General features: G+C 33.8%; 1 pseudogene; it reads left to right on the forward strand.

The window, feature by feature from the left end:
- Positions 1 to 12,956: 12,956 nt before the first annotated feature.
- Positions 12,957 to 18,496, forward strand: LOC139842700 (heat shock 70 kDa protein 18-like; annotated as a pseudogene).
- Positions 18,497 to 18,915: the final 419 nt, after the last annotated feature.

The raw sequence follows: 18,915 nt of genomic DNA on the forward strand, positions 1-18,915 counted from the left end.
ATATTAATTGGAGTCATTCATGACATATTTCAAAAGACGTTGCATTCGAGTCATCGAGTTCATCAAGATTATTATTAAGTCAACTATAGTTGGATGTATTATGAAATGGTATGCATGTCGTCAACTTTCGATGTAAATGAAAGTTTGTCTTTTAAAAACGAATGTAATGTTTGTAAAATGTATCATATAGAGGTCAAGTACCTCGCGATGTAACCAAATGTAATGTATATGTCCCGTTCTTATTGATTAAAAACGTTCCATATTAATTGATTTCGTTGCGAGGTTTTGACCTCTATATGAGACGTTTTTCAAAGACTGCATTCATTTTTAAAACAAACCATAACCTTTATTTCATAGATAAAGGTTTTAAAAAGCTTTACGTAGATTATCAAATAATGATAATCTAAAATATCCTGTTTACACACGACCATTACATAATGGTTTACAATACAAATATGTTACAACAAAATAAGTTTCTTGAATGCAGTTTTTACACAATATCATACAAGCATGGACTCCAAATCTCGTCCTTATTTAAGTATGCGACAGCGGAAGCTCTTAATAATCACCTGAGAATAAACATGCTTAAAACGTCAACAAAAATGTTGGTGAGTTATAGGTTTAACCTATATATATCAAATCATAATAATAGACCACAAGAGTTCATATTTCAATACACATCCCATACATAGAGATAAAAATCATTCATATGGTGAACACCTGGTAACCGACATTAACAAGATGCATATATAAGAATATCCCCATCATTCCGGGACACCCTTCGGATATGATATAAATTTCGAAGTACTAAAGCATCCGGTACTTTGGATGGGGTTTGTTAGGCCCAATAGATCTATCTTTAGGATTCGCGTCAATTAGGGTGTCTGTTCCCTAATTCTTAGATTACCAGACTTAATAAAAAGGGGCATATTCGATTTTGATAATTCAACCATAGAATGTAGTTTCACGTACTTGTGTCTATTTTGTAAACCATTTATAAAACCTGCATGTATTCTCATCCCAAAAATATTAGATTTTAAAAGTGGGACTATAACTCACTTTAACAGATTTTTACTTCGTCGGGAAGTAAGACTTGGCCACTGGTTAATTCACGAACCTATAACAATATATACATATATATCAAAGTATGTTCAAAATATATTTACAACACTTTTAATATATTTTGATTTTTTAAGTTTATTAAGTCAGCTGTCCTCGTTAGTAACCTACAACTAGTTGTCCACAGTTAGATGTACAGAAATAAATCGATAAATATTATCTTGAATCAATCCACGACCCAGTGTATACGTATCTCAGTATTGATCACAACTCAAACTATATATATTTTGGAATCAACCTCAACCCTGTATAGCTAACTCCAACATTCACATATAGAGTGTCTATGGTTGTTCCGAAATATATATAGATGTGTCGACATGATAGGTCGAAACATTGTATACGTGTCTATGGTATCTCAAGATTACATAATATATAATACAAGTTGATTAAGTTATGGTTGGAATAGATTTGTTACCAATTTTCACGTAGCTAAAATGAGAAAAATTATCCAATCTTGTTTTACCCATAACTTCTTCATTTTAAATCCGTTTTGAGTGAATCAAATTGCTATGGTTTCATATTGAACTCTATTTTATGAATCTAAACAAAAAAAGTATAGGTTTCTAGTCGGAAAAATAAGTTACAAGTCGTTTTTGTAAAGGTAGTCATTTCAGTCGAAAGAACGACGTCTAGATGACCATTTTAGAAAACATACTTCCACTTTGAGTTTAACCATAATTTTTGGATATAGTTTCATGTTCATAATAAAAATCATTTTCTCAGAATAACAACTTTTAAATCAAAGTTTATCATAGTTTTTAATTAACTAACCCAAAACAGCCCGCGGTGTTACTAAGACGGCGTAAATCCGGTTTTACGGTGTTTTTCGTGTTTCCAGGTTTTAAATCATTAAGTTAGCATATCATATAGATATAGAACATGTGTTTAGTTGATTTTAAAAGTCAAGTTAGAAGGATTAACTTTTGTTTGCGAAATAGTTTAGAATTAACTAAACTATGTTCTAGTGATTACAAGTTTAAACCTTCGAATAAGATAGCTTTATATGTATGAATCGAATGATGTTATGAACATCATTACTACCTTAAGTTCCTTGGATGAACCTACTGGAAAAGAGAAAAATGGATCTAGCTTCAATGGATCCTTGGATGGCTCAAAGTTCTTGAAGCAAAATCATGACACGAAAACAAGTTCAAGTAAGATCATCACTTGAAATAAGATTGTTATAGTTATAGAAATTGAACCAAAGTTTGAATATGATTATTACCTTGTATTAGAATGATAACCTACTGTAAGAAACAAAGATTTCTTGAGGTTGGATGATCACCTTACAAGATTGGAAGTGAGCTAGCAAACTTGAAAGTATTCTTGATTTTATGAAACTAGAACTTTTGGAATTTATGAAGAACACTTAGAACTTGAAGATAGAACTTGAGAGAGTTCAATTAGATGAAGAAAATTGAAGAATGAAAGTGTTTGTAGGTGTTTTTGGTCGTTGGTGTATGGATTAGATATAAAGGATATGTAATTTTGTTTTCATGTAAATAAGTCATGAATGATTACTCATATTTTTGTAATCTTATGAGATATTTCATGCTAGTTGCCAAATGATGGTTCCCACATGTGTTAGGTGACTCACATGGGCTGCTAAGAGCTGATCATTGGAGTGTATATACCAATAGTACATACATCTAAAAGCTGTGTATTGTACGAGTACGAATACGGGTGCATACGAGTAGAATTGTTGATGAAACTGAACGAGAATGTAATTGTAAGCATTTTTGTTAAGTAGAAGTATTTTGATAAGTGTATTGAAGTCTTTCAAAAGTGTATAAATACATATTAAAACACTACATGTATATACATTTTAACTGAGTCGTTAAGTCATCGTTAGTCGTTACATGTAAGTGTTGTTTTGAAACCTTTAGGTTAACGATCTTGTTAAATGTTGTTAACCCAATGTTTATAATAACAAAAGAGATTTTAAATTATTATATTATCATGATATTATGATGTACGAATATCTCTTAATATGATATATATACATTAAATGTCGTTACAACGATAAACGTTACATATATGTCTCGTTTCAAAATCATTAAGTTAGTAGTCTTGTTTTTACATATGTAGTTCATTGTTAATATAATTAATGATATGTTTACTTATCATAATATCATGTTAACTATATATATAACCATATATATGTCATCATATAGTTTTTTTTTTACAAGTTTTAACGTTCGTGAATCACCGGTCAACTTGGGTGGTCAATTGTCTATATGAAATCTATTTCAATTAATCAAGTCTTAACAAGTTTGATTGCTTAACATGTTGGAAACATTTAATCATGTAAATATCAATCTCAATTAATATATATAAACATGGAAAAGTTCGGGTCACTACAGTACCTACCCGTTAAATAAATTTCGTCCCGAAATTTTAAGCTGTTGAAGGTGTTGACGAATCTTCTGGAAATAGATGCGGGTATTTCTTCTTCATCTGATCTTCACGCTCCCAGGTGAACTCGGGTCCTCTACGAGCATTCCATCGAACCTTAACAATTGGTATCTTGTTTTGCTTAAGTCTTTTAACCTCACGATCCATTATTTCGACGGGTTCTTCGATGAATTGAAGTTTTTCGTTGATTTGGATTTCATCTAACGGAATAGTGAGATCTTCTTTAGCAAAACATTTCTTTAAATTCGAGACGTGGAAAGTGTTATGTACAGCCGCGAGTTGTTGAGGTAACTCTAGTCGGTAAGCTACTGGTCCGACACGATCAATAATCTTGAATGGTCCAATATACCTTGGATTTAATTTCCCTCGTTTACCAAATCGAACAACGCCTTTCCAAGGTGCAACTTTAAGCATGACCATCTCTCCAATTTTAAATTCTATATCTTTTCTTTTAATGTCAGCGTAGCTCTTTTGTCGACTCTGGGCGGTTTTCAACCGTTGTTGAATTTGGATGATCTTCTCGGTAGTTTCTTGTATAATCTCCGGACCCGTAATCTGTCTATCCCCCACCTCACTCCAACAAATCGGAGACCTGCACTTTCTACCATAAAGTGCTTCAAACGGCGCCATCTCAATGCTTGAATGGTAGCTGTTGTTGTAGGAAAATTCTGCTAACGGTAGATGTCGATCCCAACTGTTTCCGAAATCAATAACACATGCTCGTAGCATGTCTTCAAGCGTTTGTATCGTCCTTTCGCTCTGCCCATCAGTTTGTGGATGATAGGCAGTACTCATGTCTAGACGAGTTCCTAATGCTTGCTGTAATGTCTGCCAGAATCTTGAAATAAATCTGCCATCCCTATCAGAGATAATAGAGATTGGTATTCCATGTCTGGAGACGACTTCCTTCAAATACAGTCGTGCTAACTTCTCCATCTTGTCATCTTCTCTTATTGGTAGGAAGTGTGCTGATTTGGTGAGACGATCAACTATTACCCAAATAGTATCAAAACCACTTGCAGTCCTTGGCAATTTAGTGATGAAATCCATGGTAATGTTTTCCCATTTCCATTCCGGGATTTCGGGTTGTTGAAGTAAACCTATACTTTTCCACTTCAACCGTATGTTAAAGACATGATTTAGAGTCGATCATCGCTCTGGAATCAGTTGTTGGCGACTTCGTCCGGATGGTCATATTAATTGATTTCGTTGCGAGGTTTTGACCTCTATATGAGACGTTTTTCAAAGACTGCATTCATTTTTAAACAAACCATAACCTTTATTTCATCAATAAAGGTTTAAAAAGCTTTACGTAGATTATCAAATAATGATAATCTAATATATCCTGTTTACACACGACCATTACATAATGGTTTACAATACAAATATGTTACAACAAAATAAGTTTCTTGAATGCAGTTTTTACACAATATCATACAAGCATGGACTCCAAATCTTGTCCTTATTTAAGTATGCGACAGCGGAAGCTCTTAATAATCACCTGAGAATAAACATGCTTAAAACGTCAACAAAAATGTTGGTGAGTTATAGGTTTAACCTATATATATCAAATCGTAACAATAGACCACAAGATTTCATATTTCAATACACATCCCATACATAGAGATAAAAATCATTCATATGGTGAACACCTGGTAACCGACAATAACAAGATGCATATATAAGAATATCCCCATCATTCCGGGACACCCTTCGGATATGATATAAATTTCGAAGTACTAAAGCATCCGGTACTTTGGATGGGGTTTGTTAGGCCCAATAGATCTATCTTTAGGATTCGCGTCAATTAGGGTGTCTGTTCCCTAATTCTTAGATTACCAGACTTAATAAAAAGGGGCATATTCGATTTCGATAATTCAACCATAGAATGTAGTTTCACGTACTTATGTCTATTTTGTAAATCATTTATAAAACTTGCATGTATTCTCATCCCAAAAATATTAGATTTTAAAAGTGGGACTATAACTCACTACCAACAATAACCTTGGATCTAGCAGTACACATCAACAGTTATGTTTTTCAGATAATTAATATTTATTACAAACATATTAATATAGTTATGTTTTATGTAAATAATATATTTTTATATAAAAAATCTTTATTTGATATATTAATAATACTAATAATAATAATGATAAAAATAATAATAATATTAGTGTTAGAAATAATAAAAATGATAATAAAAATAATAATGATAAAAATAATGATAATTCTAATAATAATAATAATAATGATAGTTCTAATAATAAAAATGATAATTTATATATAAAAAAAATTAATTAGTTTCAATAATAATACTACTTACATAAAAATGATGATGATGATGATGATGATGATGATAATAATAATAATAATAATAATAATAATAATAATAATAATAATAATAATAATAATAATAATAATAATAATAATAATAATAATAATAATAATAATAATAATAATAATAATAATAATAATAAGTAAACTACCTCAAAGAAGTAGTCCAAAAAAAAAAAAATATAGTTAATTTAGTTATTAATGAAACGAACAAGTTACTAAAATAACAAATAATAATAATACCTAGATTTGTTCAATTACAATTATATGTGTTAATATATATATATATATAATTGATATAGGTTCGTGAATCCGAGGTCAACCCTGCATTGTTCAGTTTCGTCGTATGAATATTTTTACTACAAAATATTGTAGAGTGAGTTTCATTTGATCCCTTTTTCTCTTTACATTTTTGGGACTGAGAATACATGCGCTGTTTTTTACAACTGCTTTATTAAATGCTTTTGAAATATATTTTGAACTGCGAATACATGAAATGCTTTTATAAATGTTTGACGAGATAGACACAAGCAAAACATTCCTCGAATGAATTATTATGTAGACAGAAGTTCTGCGGATTATTATTGAATTATGTGGACATGATAATTGCCACCATTGAATTATGTGGACATGATAATTGCCACCATTGAATTATGTGGACATGATAATTGCCACCAGTTGATGTGAATGTTATATATCGAGAGAATGATTTTATACACAGGTTATGTGTATGTTATTTTTGTGCACAAGATATGTGTACGGTTACTATGATTTAGGAAAATGGTTTCATACACGAGAAAGATGTACTGTATTTAAAAGATATAGCATGTACATTACAGGTGGGTATAGGATTCGGGCCCATTTGTACCATGCAGCATTTAAATCTTGTGGTCTATCAAAATGATGAATTTTATTTTTTATGATAAACTTATGAACTCACCAACCTTTTGGTTGACACTTGAAAGCATGTTTATTCTCAGGTATGAAAGAAATCTTTCGCTGTGCATTTGCTCATATTAGAGATATTAATTGGAGTCATTCATGACATATTTCAAAAGACGTTGCATTCGAGTCATCGAGTTCATCAAGATTATTATTAAGTCAACTATAGTTGGATGTATTATGAAATGGTATGCATGTCGTCAACTTTCGATGTAAATGAAAGTTTGTCTTTTAAAAACGAATGTAATGTTTGTAAAATGTATCATATAGAGGTCAAGTACCTCGCGATGTAACCAAATGTAATGTATTCGTCCAGATGGATTAGGACGGGTCGTTAGAGCCACTTTTAAACTCTAAATATTTCGGGATGAGAATACATGCATTTTATGATTTACGTTATGGACACAAGTGATTAAAAATATATATTCTACGTTGAGTTGTACCACTGGCATACTTCCCTGTAACTTGGTAACTACTATTTACATGAGGTATTGTAAACGCGAATCCTGTTGATAGATCTATCGGGCCTGACAACCCCAACCGGACTGGACGACCAGTATTCAACGGTTGCACAGTACTTCGTTTCGGTGACTACACTTGGTACGGTGTAGTAAGATTTCATAATAAAGGGAATATGTGACGTTGATTAAATGTTAAGTATGGTTATCAAGTGCTCAACAACTTAGAATATTTTTATTAAAACGTTTATATATGAAATCTTGTGGTCTATATTCATAACGCTGCCGGCTTTAAACCTATATCTCACCAACTTTATGTTGACGTTTTAAGCATGTTTATTCTCAGGTGATAACTAAAAGCTTCCGCTGCAACATGTTGAATTTAAGCAAGATCTTGAGTATGCATATTTGTGTCAAAAATAAAACTGCATATCGGAGGATTTGTAATGTAAAATATGTTGGAGGTCGTATTGTTATTATCACATGTAAAGTTTGTAAGTCTAAGATTATCGCTAAACGATAATCATTATTAAGTTGTTTAAACCTTGTATTTGTAATAAAAGCTATGGTTTGTATTGTAAAAACGAATGCAGTTTTTGAAAAATGTCGCATATAGAGGTCAATACCTCGCGATAAAATCATATGTTATTGTATTCGTCCTTATGGTTAAGGTCGGGTTATGACAGTTCCCCTTTTATGTCCACGAACCACAATACTACTACCCTTAACCACCTTCCATTGGCGGTTTTCAAAAGTAACCGCGTTACCTTCATCATCTAATTGACCAACCGAAATAAGTTTCCTTTTCAATTTAGGAATGTACCTTACGTTCTTCAAAGTCCAATTAGAACCAAGAGTAGTCTTCAAAACAACATCTCCAATGCCCTCTATGTTGAGTTGCTTGTTGTCCGCCAATCTCACATTGCCTTGGTATGAACGAAAATTCTTCATCATGCTTTTGACATGAGTAGCATGAAACGAAGCTCCCGAATCCAAAATCCAAGACTCCATAGAATTATCAACACTACACAAAAGTGCATCATCACTTTCCCCTTCGGCCAAGTTTACACCTTTCGCGGAACCATTTTTGCAATTCCTTTGAAAGTGCCCTTTTTGATTGCAACCCCAACAAACAGCTTCACTTCTATCTTTCGATCGATACCTCTTCTTAGACTTCTTTCTACCCTTCTTCTCACTGCGATCAAATTTCCTACCACGGTTGTCGGTACTTAACAAGGAACCGGATGTCGATTCCCCCGAGTTTCTCCTACGAGTATCTTCACCAAGAATTAAATCCCTTATTCCTTCAAACGCTAGCTTAGTAGTTCCTGTAGAGCTACTAACTGCGGTAACCGTACCCGACCAACTTTTCGGTAATGATGAAAGCAAGATTAGTTCCTTTAACTCATCATCAAACACAATATCTACCGATGCTAACCTCGATATGATGTTGTTAAACTCGTTGATATGATCCGTTGCACTCGTACCTTCCTTCATCTTCGTATTGAACAATTGTCGCATGAGAAAAACCTTATTAGAAGCGGTAGGTTTCTCATACATGTTAGAGAGTGCTTTCAAGCAAGCAAACGTCGTCTTCTCATTCACAACGTTGTATGCAACGTTCTTAGCAAGTGAAAGACGAATTGCACCCAAAGCTTGACGATCCAAAAGCGTCCAATCGGCATCGCTCATGCTTTCAGGCTTAGTCTCTAACAGAGGTTGATGTAGCTTCTTTTGATACAAGTAATCTTCAATTTGCATCTTCCAAAAGCCAAAGTCTCTCCCATCGAATCGGTCGATTCTAAACTTTCCGTCTTCCGCCATCGTTCCCTTAACGAAACCTTGTGCTCTGATACTAGTTGTAAGGATATTAGGACCCAAAACAACGCAAATGATTCAACAAGATCACTCACCGATAGTAATTCTACATGATTACTAACCCACTTAATGAACGAAAGATTATAAATGCAAGAAATGTAAATCGACACAAGAGATAACGTGGTTATATGCAATCGTTGTGATTGCTTTAGTCCACGGACCAACTAGAGAATGTATTTACTGAATATTTGTGGTGTGTTTACAATGAGTTACCAGAGGGTTTATTTATAGAATGGTTTAAGGAGTAAGCTAAAAACAATTCCTTGAAGCTTCATGTTAGTTTCCTGACAGCTTCATGGAGGCTACATGTGAGTTTCCTGACAGTTTTGTGGAAGCTACATGTGAATTTCCTCACAACTTCATGGAAGCTTCGTGTGAGTTTCCTGGAATCTTCCTTCTAATTGTTTAAAGTTCTCCATATCTCCAACACAAGAAGTTGCAAAATGGGCGGGTTGGGTAATAGATTAAAATGGGTCTGTTGTGTAAACCTACAAACACTTTCTATCTTTTTCTTCTTCTTGAGCTACATTTAATTATTAAAGTTACATTGTTACCATATAAATCTCAAAATGACAATTTAGAAGGTTTTAAGCGTTATGAGAATTTTGACTCATCTCACGTTTCCTTATTTAACAACTACTTTGAGGCGAAGGTGCAATTGACCTGTTCATCATCAAATGGGTCAAAATTTCCACCACTATTTACTTCACCTCAATGTTAATTGTGCTTATATCTATTTACTTCACCACAATATTAATTGTGCAATTGATCCGTTTATCATCAAATGGGTCAAAATTCGCACCTCTATTTACTTCACCTCAACGTTAATTATGCTCATATTAACATTTTTATAATCTCACTATGATGTATTTTTTATTTTTTATTTTGGAATCTGGATTCTGCATTTGGACCACATTTCATGTATGATATCACAATATCTTTATGCCGGAAAGTTTTACAAGCCCAAGACTAAACTGGTCTGGTTCTAGCCTGCCTGCGTACTGAAGCTACTGGTTATGGATTGGTAAACCTTCGCCTTCCCGTTTATAGATTTTACAATTTTCTGCAGTAATGATTAAATTATTTTTACAGCGAGGTTATATTACATGCACGTTGTGGGAACAATTTGCACTTCTTTTTTATAGAACATACAGAATAGAGGGAACCGGGTAAGGAGTAATTGTGATAATCCAATTTGGAAGAACTAAGGATTATCAAGGTATGTTGACACAACGTATTATTTGTATGTTAAAATCATGCAATTACAATATGTTCTATATTCTACTAATAATTGTTTACTCAATTCAACTAACCTAACATTATGTTCAGACTGGAATTTTACCAAGCTTTTAATAGATTTAGATCAACCAGATAGATATCAGTCTGTTTCGCTCCAAGAAATTTGCACATGAAAATTGATTGTTACATGTAAGGTCGGGAGCAGGGTATTGTTGATATTTGAAGTAAATATTCATGCTACCATTTTTATTATTGTAACACGTCTATTTTTAATAGGTTACGTACATAATGTATGGCGGTAATGAAGAGAATCTCGGTACGTGATTTGTCTCTTCACTTTCGATTTGTCTCCGATCAAAAGCAATCTTTAGTAGCGCCAACATCAAAATATGTCAATAATATTTCAGTCAATCTAACAGTATCATTAATTTCACCATAAAACTAATCAATACCAATACAAACATGTATTATTACTATTTTATAGAGACACCAAGTTTTTTAATGTTGATAACTTTAGCTATCTTGTGATATACTGGGAATTTTTTAAACATATTACTGAATATATATACAGGTTCATAAGGAGATTTTGACTTTCTATGGTCAAATGGTGATTTCATAATCTATAATAATGGATAGCAACAGAGTTGATTCTTGGATTATGGATGTATTTGGTGCTTCAAGGGAGTACAGATTTGAAGATATGCAAAGTTATAGGAATAAAGAAGAATTTTGATAGATTTAGGAATACAATTTTTTTATTTTTTTTGAAAGGCAAGCCTCCAAATTGAGGTTGGTGGGAATTCAGTGGCGGATCTTGAACTTTACTACTGAGAGGGCGAAAATATTCCAACGTATTTTGGAAGGGCTAGTTATAATATTCTGGAAGGGCTAATATATAAAAGTTTTATTTTTTAAACCTGTATAATATTAAATTTCTACTAATAACGCAAAATACTGGGAGGGCTGGCACCCTTCCACGCCTCCCTTGAAGGTCCGCCTCTGTGGGGATTGAACCTCGGTCCCCTATGGAGATTCCCAAGCACCCAAACACCCCTTTGGGGTAATATTTTGGAATACAAATTATAATAGACCTTTTGTTAAATAGGTTTTTTTATTGTAATTGTCGTTGGTATTGTTGTATTGGATATTATAATTATGGGTATGGGATATGTCATAGCTCAAAAACTATTAGTTTAGACATTCATGATGTTAAACATCCCCTTGGGTATACCCGTTTAGTTGTAAAAAAATTTTCTTTTTGTTCTATTGGATTTTTTTAGGAGTCCCGTCCCGTTTATCCAAACAATAAAAAATAATGAAGATATATATAGGTGACTGCAATATGGTGCAAGGGCCTGATACATGGGAGTGAAATTCCCACAAACAATTATATCTTCAACAAACATCTTCAATATAATATTTTACAGTGACTATATATGTAAGGGGATTCATGGGTGATATTGATATCTTGGCAGAATGGCAGCATTTCGAGTAACTCCTCAACCTGGAGTTCCGCCTGAAGAAAGGGGGATTCATGGGTGAGACATTAGAAGTATACTTAAATCTCATAATAGTTTCTTCACTTTATTTGTATAATAAAATAATATAATACAACTAATCAGTCTCAATACTAACATTTTTAATACTATTTTTTAGAGTGTCGTGCAACGCACGGGCTCCTAAAAGTTATTCATAAGTGGAGTCTCAAAGATGAACCGCAAAAGAGAAACCAAATTTGTACGTGTCGTTTGACTGGACTAAGTTTGTGAAATTAAATGGATACAAGCTGGTGAAAAATGTCTCATTGCATTCCGACGCACTAAATTTAGTTTGTTATGTTACAAAATGGAAGTCACAAGGTTAATCTTTAGGTACTTTCTTTATGGAATTGTTGGTATTCTGTAAATTTCCATATTATGCAAAATAAACAATTAACAAGTCGGATTTAGTAGCATTAATCAATGTGTTATGTGTAAAGCATAGTTTAAAAAATCCAACTATTGGTAATGTCGTTACTTATAAAACGACTACTGTTGGTGATGTCTTTAGTGTTCTGGTAGTGTCAGATTTAGTAGCCTTAATCTATGTGTTTTGTGTAACACAAAACAAAATAATTAAGCAATTCACGCAACACAATACTTGCGATACTGTCTTTATCATTTCTAATTGATATAACATTGTACGTTTCAAGTTTGTTTGATTGAGAGTTGTCGTGCAATGCACGAGCTTTAAAAAAGTTTCACTAATGTGTGTTGTTTACAAAAAACATATTATACTAATTCAACCACAACAGTACATTTGACACTTTTCCTATAATATCGTTATTTAATATAAAAGTTTAAAATCCAATAATGTTTGCGGATGAGTCCCCGTGCAACGCACGGGCTCATAAATCTAGTAAAGATATATAAAATCTAAACGTATCTTGTTAATTATGTCGAAATTTGATTTTGATTTTGATTTGGATGTTTATTTATTAAGCGAAACCTGTGATACCCATTATCTCTACTCTATATAGACTACGTACGCTAGGTTTAAAACTGAGACAATTCTCTCTACGAAAAAGTAATGGCGGAAGGAAGTGGAAACGGCGACGTTTTGGCGATTGGGATTGATCTCGGAACAACGTATTCATGTGTTGGTGCATTGAAAGATGGTCGTATTGAGATCATACCTAATGAACAAGGCAACAGAACGACGCCGTCATGTGTTGCTTTCACTGATTCTCAACGTTTTGTTGGTGATGGTGCCAAAAATCAAGCACTTGTTAACTCGGCTAACACCATATATGGTAACCACTCTTTTTTTTTTTTTTTAATGTAAATTACGGAGTACGTAATTACTAATTATGTATGTATATTTGATAATATCAATCATAAAAAGTTATAGTCTGATAAAATCCAGAAAAAAAAACTGTATAAAACTAATTGGTAATTGTCTATGCATTGAATATTGAACAAAATCAATTAACAGACTAAATGCAGGTGACCTGATGTAAGTAAAAACAGGATATTTATGTTTCTATTCAGTTATAATATGACCAAGATTTTATGTCTGAAATAAAGAAATTCAATATCCTAACGAAGAGTGAATGTATTTTTGATTAAAATCTTTGATTTGAACTTATGGAGGGGTGTAAACAAGGCTTCATTAAAATTCAAAGAGACTAGTTTATACATATAATAGGTATAGTTATAGTTATTTTTATATAATCTATTTTGACTTATATAACTAGCTAGTCCGAGCTCGTTTACTAAACGATCTTCAGGAAACTTGTGCTCGGTTATCGAGCTCTTAAAAAGTTGAGCTCGAGAATTGTCAACTGTATGTGGATGTTTACGTTTTCATTTATATGTTAATTTGTTGCATGGTTCATATTAAAAAAAAAAATATATATATTGTTTTTTTGATCCTTTGTGCTAGTTTAGTATCTTATCTTCATGAGTGAACCTGGTAGACAATTCTTGTGCTTTTGTCAGTTTGTGTTTGTTATGCTTGTTTACAACCTATTATACCTTATTACGAGCTAACGACAAGTACACAATTAGAGGGGCTGCTAATAACAATTACAGTTGTTTGAGCACTTAAGTATCAGCAAAAGGTTTAGCTTTGATAAGTTGGGTTCAATCTACTTGATGTTTAGTTATTTGCCTATTCTGCTGCTTTTTACTTGGCCTTGTTTTTATAGTTGTTTATAATAAATGGTTAACCTTTCAGATGCAAAGAGGTTGATTGGAAGGAGTTTCAGTGATGCCCAAGTTCAAGAAGACATAAAGTTGTGGCCTTTTAAGGTTACAGGCGGTCTTGGCGACACACCAACTATTGTTGTCTCATACAAAGGTCAAAAGAAGGAATTTTTGGTTGAAGAAATTTCGTCAATGATTCTTGCTAAGATGAAAGAAAGCGCTGAGACGTATCTTGGAGACGTTGTGAAGAATGCAGTTGTAACCGTCCCTGCTTATTTCAATGATTCACAACGTCAAGCTACAAAAGATGCATGCACTATTGCTGGCTTAAACGTTGTTCGTATGATCAACGAGCCTACTGCAGCTGCAATTGCACATGGTCTGAATAATAAGACATCTATTCGTGGCAAGATAAACGTGCTCGTTTTTGATTTGGGTGGTGGTACTTTTGATGTTTCTGTAATGACAATTGAGAAAGGCGATATTTTCAAGGTGAAAGGTGTTGCGGGTGACTCTCATTTAGGAGGTGAGGATTTTGATCACCGAATGGTGGAACATTGTGTTCAAGAATTTAAAAGGAAATTTAAATCGGATTTGAATGAGAACAAAAAAGCATTGGGAAGGTTGAGATTTGCTTGCGAGAAAGCTAAAAGGATTCTATCGTCTACTACTCAAATGTCAATCGAATTGGAATGTTTGCACGAAGGAGTTGACTTTTCTATGAAATTTACTCGAGCTAAATTTGAAGAGCTGAATAGTAGCTTCTTTGAAAAGTGCATTAAGACTGTTGAGAATTGTTTAAACGATGCTGGGATTAAGAAGTCGTGTGTAGATGAGATAATTCTCATTGGTGGGTCCACTAGGATACCGAAGGTACAACAAATGTTGCAGGACTTTTTTGATGGTAAGCAGCTATGCAAAAGTGTGAACCCTGATGAAGCTGTTGCATATGGTGCAGCCGTTTTGGCTGCAAAGTTGAATGGTTCGAGTAATAAGAGTGTTCAAGATGTGGTGTTATCGGATGTGACTCCTTTATCACTTGGTATTTCCGAATTGGAGATATTTTTACTGTAGTGATTCCAAAAAACACCCCTATTCCTACAAGTAATGCTGTAAATCAGTATACAGTTAATGACAACCAAACTTGGATGACTCTCAATGTATATCAAGGTGAAAGATCTAGGGCTTCAGATAACCACTTTTTGGGCCGGTTCAATGTTTTTGGACTACCGCCTGCTCCTAAAGGAGTTGCTAAAGTATTGGTGTCCTTTGAAATAGATGTTAATGGTATTCTTACGGTTACTGGTGGGGTAGTAGCAACTGGTAAGGTAGCGGAGCTTACAATCGACAATGAAAACAGAAGACTTTCGAATGACAAGATTGAGAGGATGGTACGAGAGGCTGAGCAGTACAAATTTGAGGACGTGGAATTTAAGAAGAAAGCGGATGCTTATAATGAGTTGGAAGATTGTTTGTACACAATGAAGAAGAAGATTAAAGACAAGAATGCTTTGAATATGTCTGGTGCGTTGTTGAAGGAAATGGAGAACGCCATTGTTGACACAACCAAGTGGCTTGAGGACAACCAAGATGCACGTTTTACTGAGCTTCAACTTAAGAAGATTCATCTAGAGTTTGTTTGCAAGCGACTGATTTAGCTCTTGATTATGGGCATTAAACTTTGAGAATGTTTAGGATTTTGTTTATTGTTTGCTTTTACTTCTGTTAGCTTTATGGATTATGGGCATTACATTTGTATTTGTCAGCTTCCAAGTATGAAAAGTTGATCTAATCTGATACACAAGGCCGTCTCGTCAATTCTAATTTTGCATATGGGCCCTGTTCAATTAACAAAAAATAGGCCTTTTTTGAATACAAAAGTTTTATATATATGTATGAATAAGTTCAGTAAATACTAACAAATTAGGTTAAGTACTACTAGCTTTTTAGGCCCCTTTGGATTATGGGCCCTGTGCAAGCGCACGTGTTGCACGCCCTTAAATCCGCCCCTGCTGATACAAAGTAACTGATTGTGTACTATTCGATCGATTTTTATATTATAACATAGAATTTAACGATTATAAAGATCAAAAGTTGTGCCTAGCGTTCGAATTCTTCTCACCGTTTTCATGGATTGAATTCACTTCTCTTTATGTATAATGCTTTTTCGGCAAAAATAAAATACACATTTTAGTTGGGTATGGTTCTTAATTTTGTGGCCCATACCGGTACTAGCAGGACTAAAACGCATCAATTCTGTGTTTCAGTTTAGTTTAGTGCTTTTTTGGACAAGTGAAGTGGAACGCCGACCTTGGACCAAAGGGGTGGAACGTCTTGGCGTTCCTCAAGTGAAATTTTGAATCCAACTAGAGGAACACAAAGCACACGCATCATGTATGTTCATGATCATATTAACCTAGTAACTTTTCTTACCATTTAATCAAAAATCTCTTGAGTTACATACATTGTGACAATATTTTAATTGATTGATCTATCTATCTATTTAATTTGATTGATTTATCTATCTATAATACTCGTAATAAATCATAAATCATAAATATAAGGCCACTTGCTATCGTTCAGTTCTTTAACATACATTTTCTCTGTCACATGAGCGCCACATCAACACAAATCCTTTAACATTCTTTTTACATTTCTTTCACTAAATCCTCACAATCATACACTAAAATATTACCCACATTGTACAATTAATTAAACATAAGGTACAAGAAATAAAACATATGGTCCCACAAAATTCCGTGAGACTTCCGTTACTATTGTAACAAACGGACCAAATAACATAATACTAACTATCATTGTTAGTGGGTGGCGGGACAATATACGCCTTTCACTATTTGGGTAACATGCCACTGCAAGTGGCCTAAGTATTAATGTGACAGGCGTCCAATTGAGTAGTCTATATAAGGGTAGGGAAAGATGCATTCAAACGACAGCGAGATAAAATTATATCCTCAACCACATATATAATGGGAGAATGGAGATGATTCTTCCAACGTGTGTTTTACTTCTTCCATCATGATTTCATGCTTTTTTTCTCTAAAATGTCCCTTAATATATTATAACAAAAAGTTTTAAAATATTTGTGTAAACCTATCATTAAGGGCATTTTAGACACTTTAGGTGAAACAAGTAAAAACCATGACGGAAATATCAATTCCCGAAAAATGAAATCTTCTGAAAGAACTTGAATGTGATAACTAGAGTTAATCATTTTTTCTTTCCAATCTGCTAACCTAGAGTGGAACTTCTCTGTGTACGGTTCCCAATCACGCATTTTGTTCATTTTCTGGCCAATAGGTAATACTTGGTATGTACACGGTAATGAACCTACCAGACATCCAATGCGACTAGCCATCCTTTCAATCGCTTCTATTGTACACCAATTCTATATAGGCAACTTTTTGAGAAGTTAACCTTCAACCCCGAGAATATTTCAAAATATTTTAGAAGCTCGGAGAGGTTACTTACATTTCCTATGCTCCGTTCAACAAAAAAGAGTGTGTCATCAACATAAAATCCCCTTTTGCCGAAAAAAAATCGACATATTATAGGTGTGAGATAACTACTTTATCATTTCGATTTTCAAACCTCTATATAAGTTCACTTCCATTTCTTGCTTAGTTAAGAGACTTAATCTCTCCGCGGCCATTATGAAGAGATAAAGAGATAGTGGGTCTCCTTGTCGGACTCCTCTTTTAAGCGTGAATTCCTTTGTTGGTGAGCCGTTTTCAAGGACCGAAACCGACGCCCATTCCAAACATGACTTATTCCAAGTCCTCCATTTCACCCCAAAACTCATTCCTTCCATTACACAAAACAAGAATTTCCAATTAATGCAATCAAAAGCTTTTTCGAATTCGGTTTTGAATAGTAAGAATTTTCTTTTTTGAATTTTCACATCGTCCACCACCTCATTCGCCACTAGAATTCCATCTAGAATGTATTTACGTTTAATGAAAGTGCTTTATTCATCCCCTATAACTTTATCAATGACTTTTTGGAGTCTATTCGAGACAATTTTGAGATTATTTTATAATAACTAACACTGAGGCTAATAGCCGGTGATCACAATGATTGATGAGATCATTTATCTTTGATATTAATGCAATAGACGAAGCATTACATCCCTTGGATATTGATCCATGCATCAAGAACCATTCGATTGCAGCTTTAAGGTCATCTTTTAGGCGGCAAAAAAAATTCTTGCAGAAACTTAAATTGAAGCCATCCGGCCTTGAGGCATTGTTTGGTTCACATTATTTTATTGCATTCCATAGTTCATTGTCCGAGAATGATGCCTCAAGCATTTGGGAGTACGCACATATTCGTTTAAAAGGGAGTGATGCCATGTTTGATTATTCAGGCACATGCTCATGGTTGTCTTCAAAGAGTTTACTATAGAATTTGAATATCGAATTTTTCATTGCATTTGGGTTCTCGTTCCAGATTCCCTCAATGTGCAATCCTCTTATGTTGCACCTATTATTCTTTTGTTTAATTGATGCATGAAAAAACGAGATGTTGTCATCCTCCTCGACTACCCATTTTAGCCGAGCTTTTTGACGTAACATGTCCGATTTTTCATTCTGTTTTTGTAACCATTGAGCTCTAGTGTTTATCCATGTGGCCCACTCTTCCTTGGTTAAAGTTCCAGCATCAGCTTTCGATTCAAATATAGTCGTAGCTTTTTCCGAGACTCAATCTCCACATCAATTGCACCGAAGTTGCTTTTGCTCCAGATTCTTAGTGCTTCTTTAACGTTCTTTAACTTATCTCGTAGCACACAATCTAGTCTGGAACCAACAACCGATTTATTCCAT

This window comes from Rutidosis leptorrhynchoides, chromosome 4 (genome assembly GCF_046630445.1).
Source record: "Rutidosis leptorrhynchoides isolate AG116_Rl617_1_P2 chromosome 4, CSIRO_AGI_Rlap_v1, whole genome shotgun sequence".
In the NCBI taxonomy this organism is placed as follows: domain Eukaryota; kingdom Viridiplantae; phylum Streptophyta; class Magnoliopsida; order Asterales; family Asteraceae; genus Rutidosis; species Rutidosis leptorrhynchoides.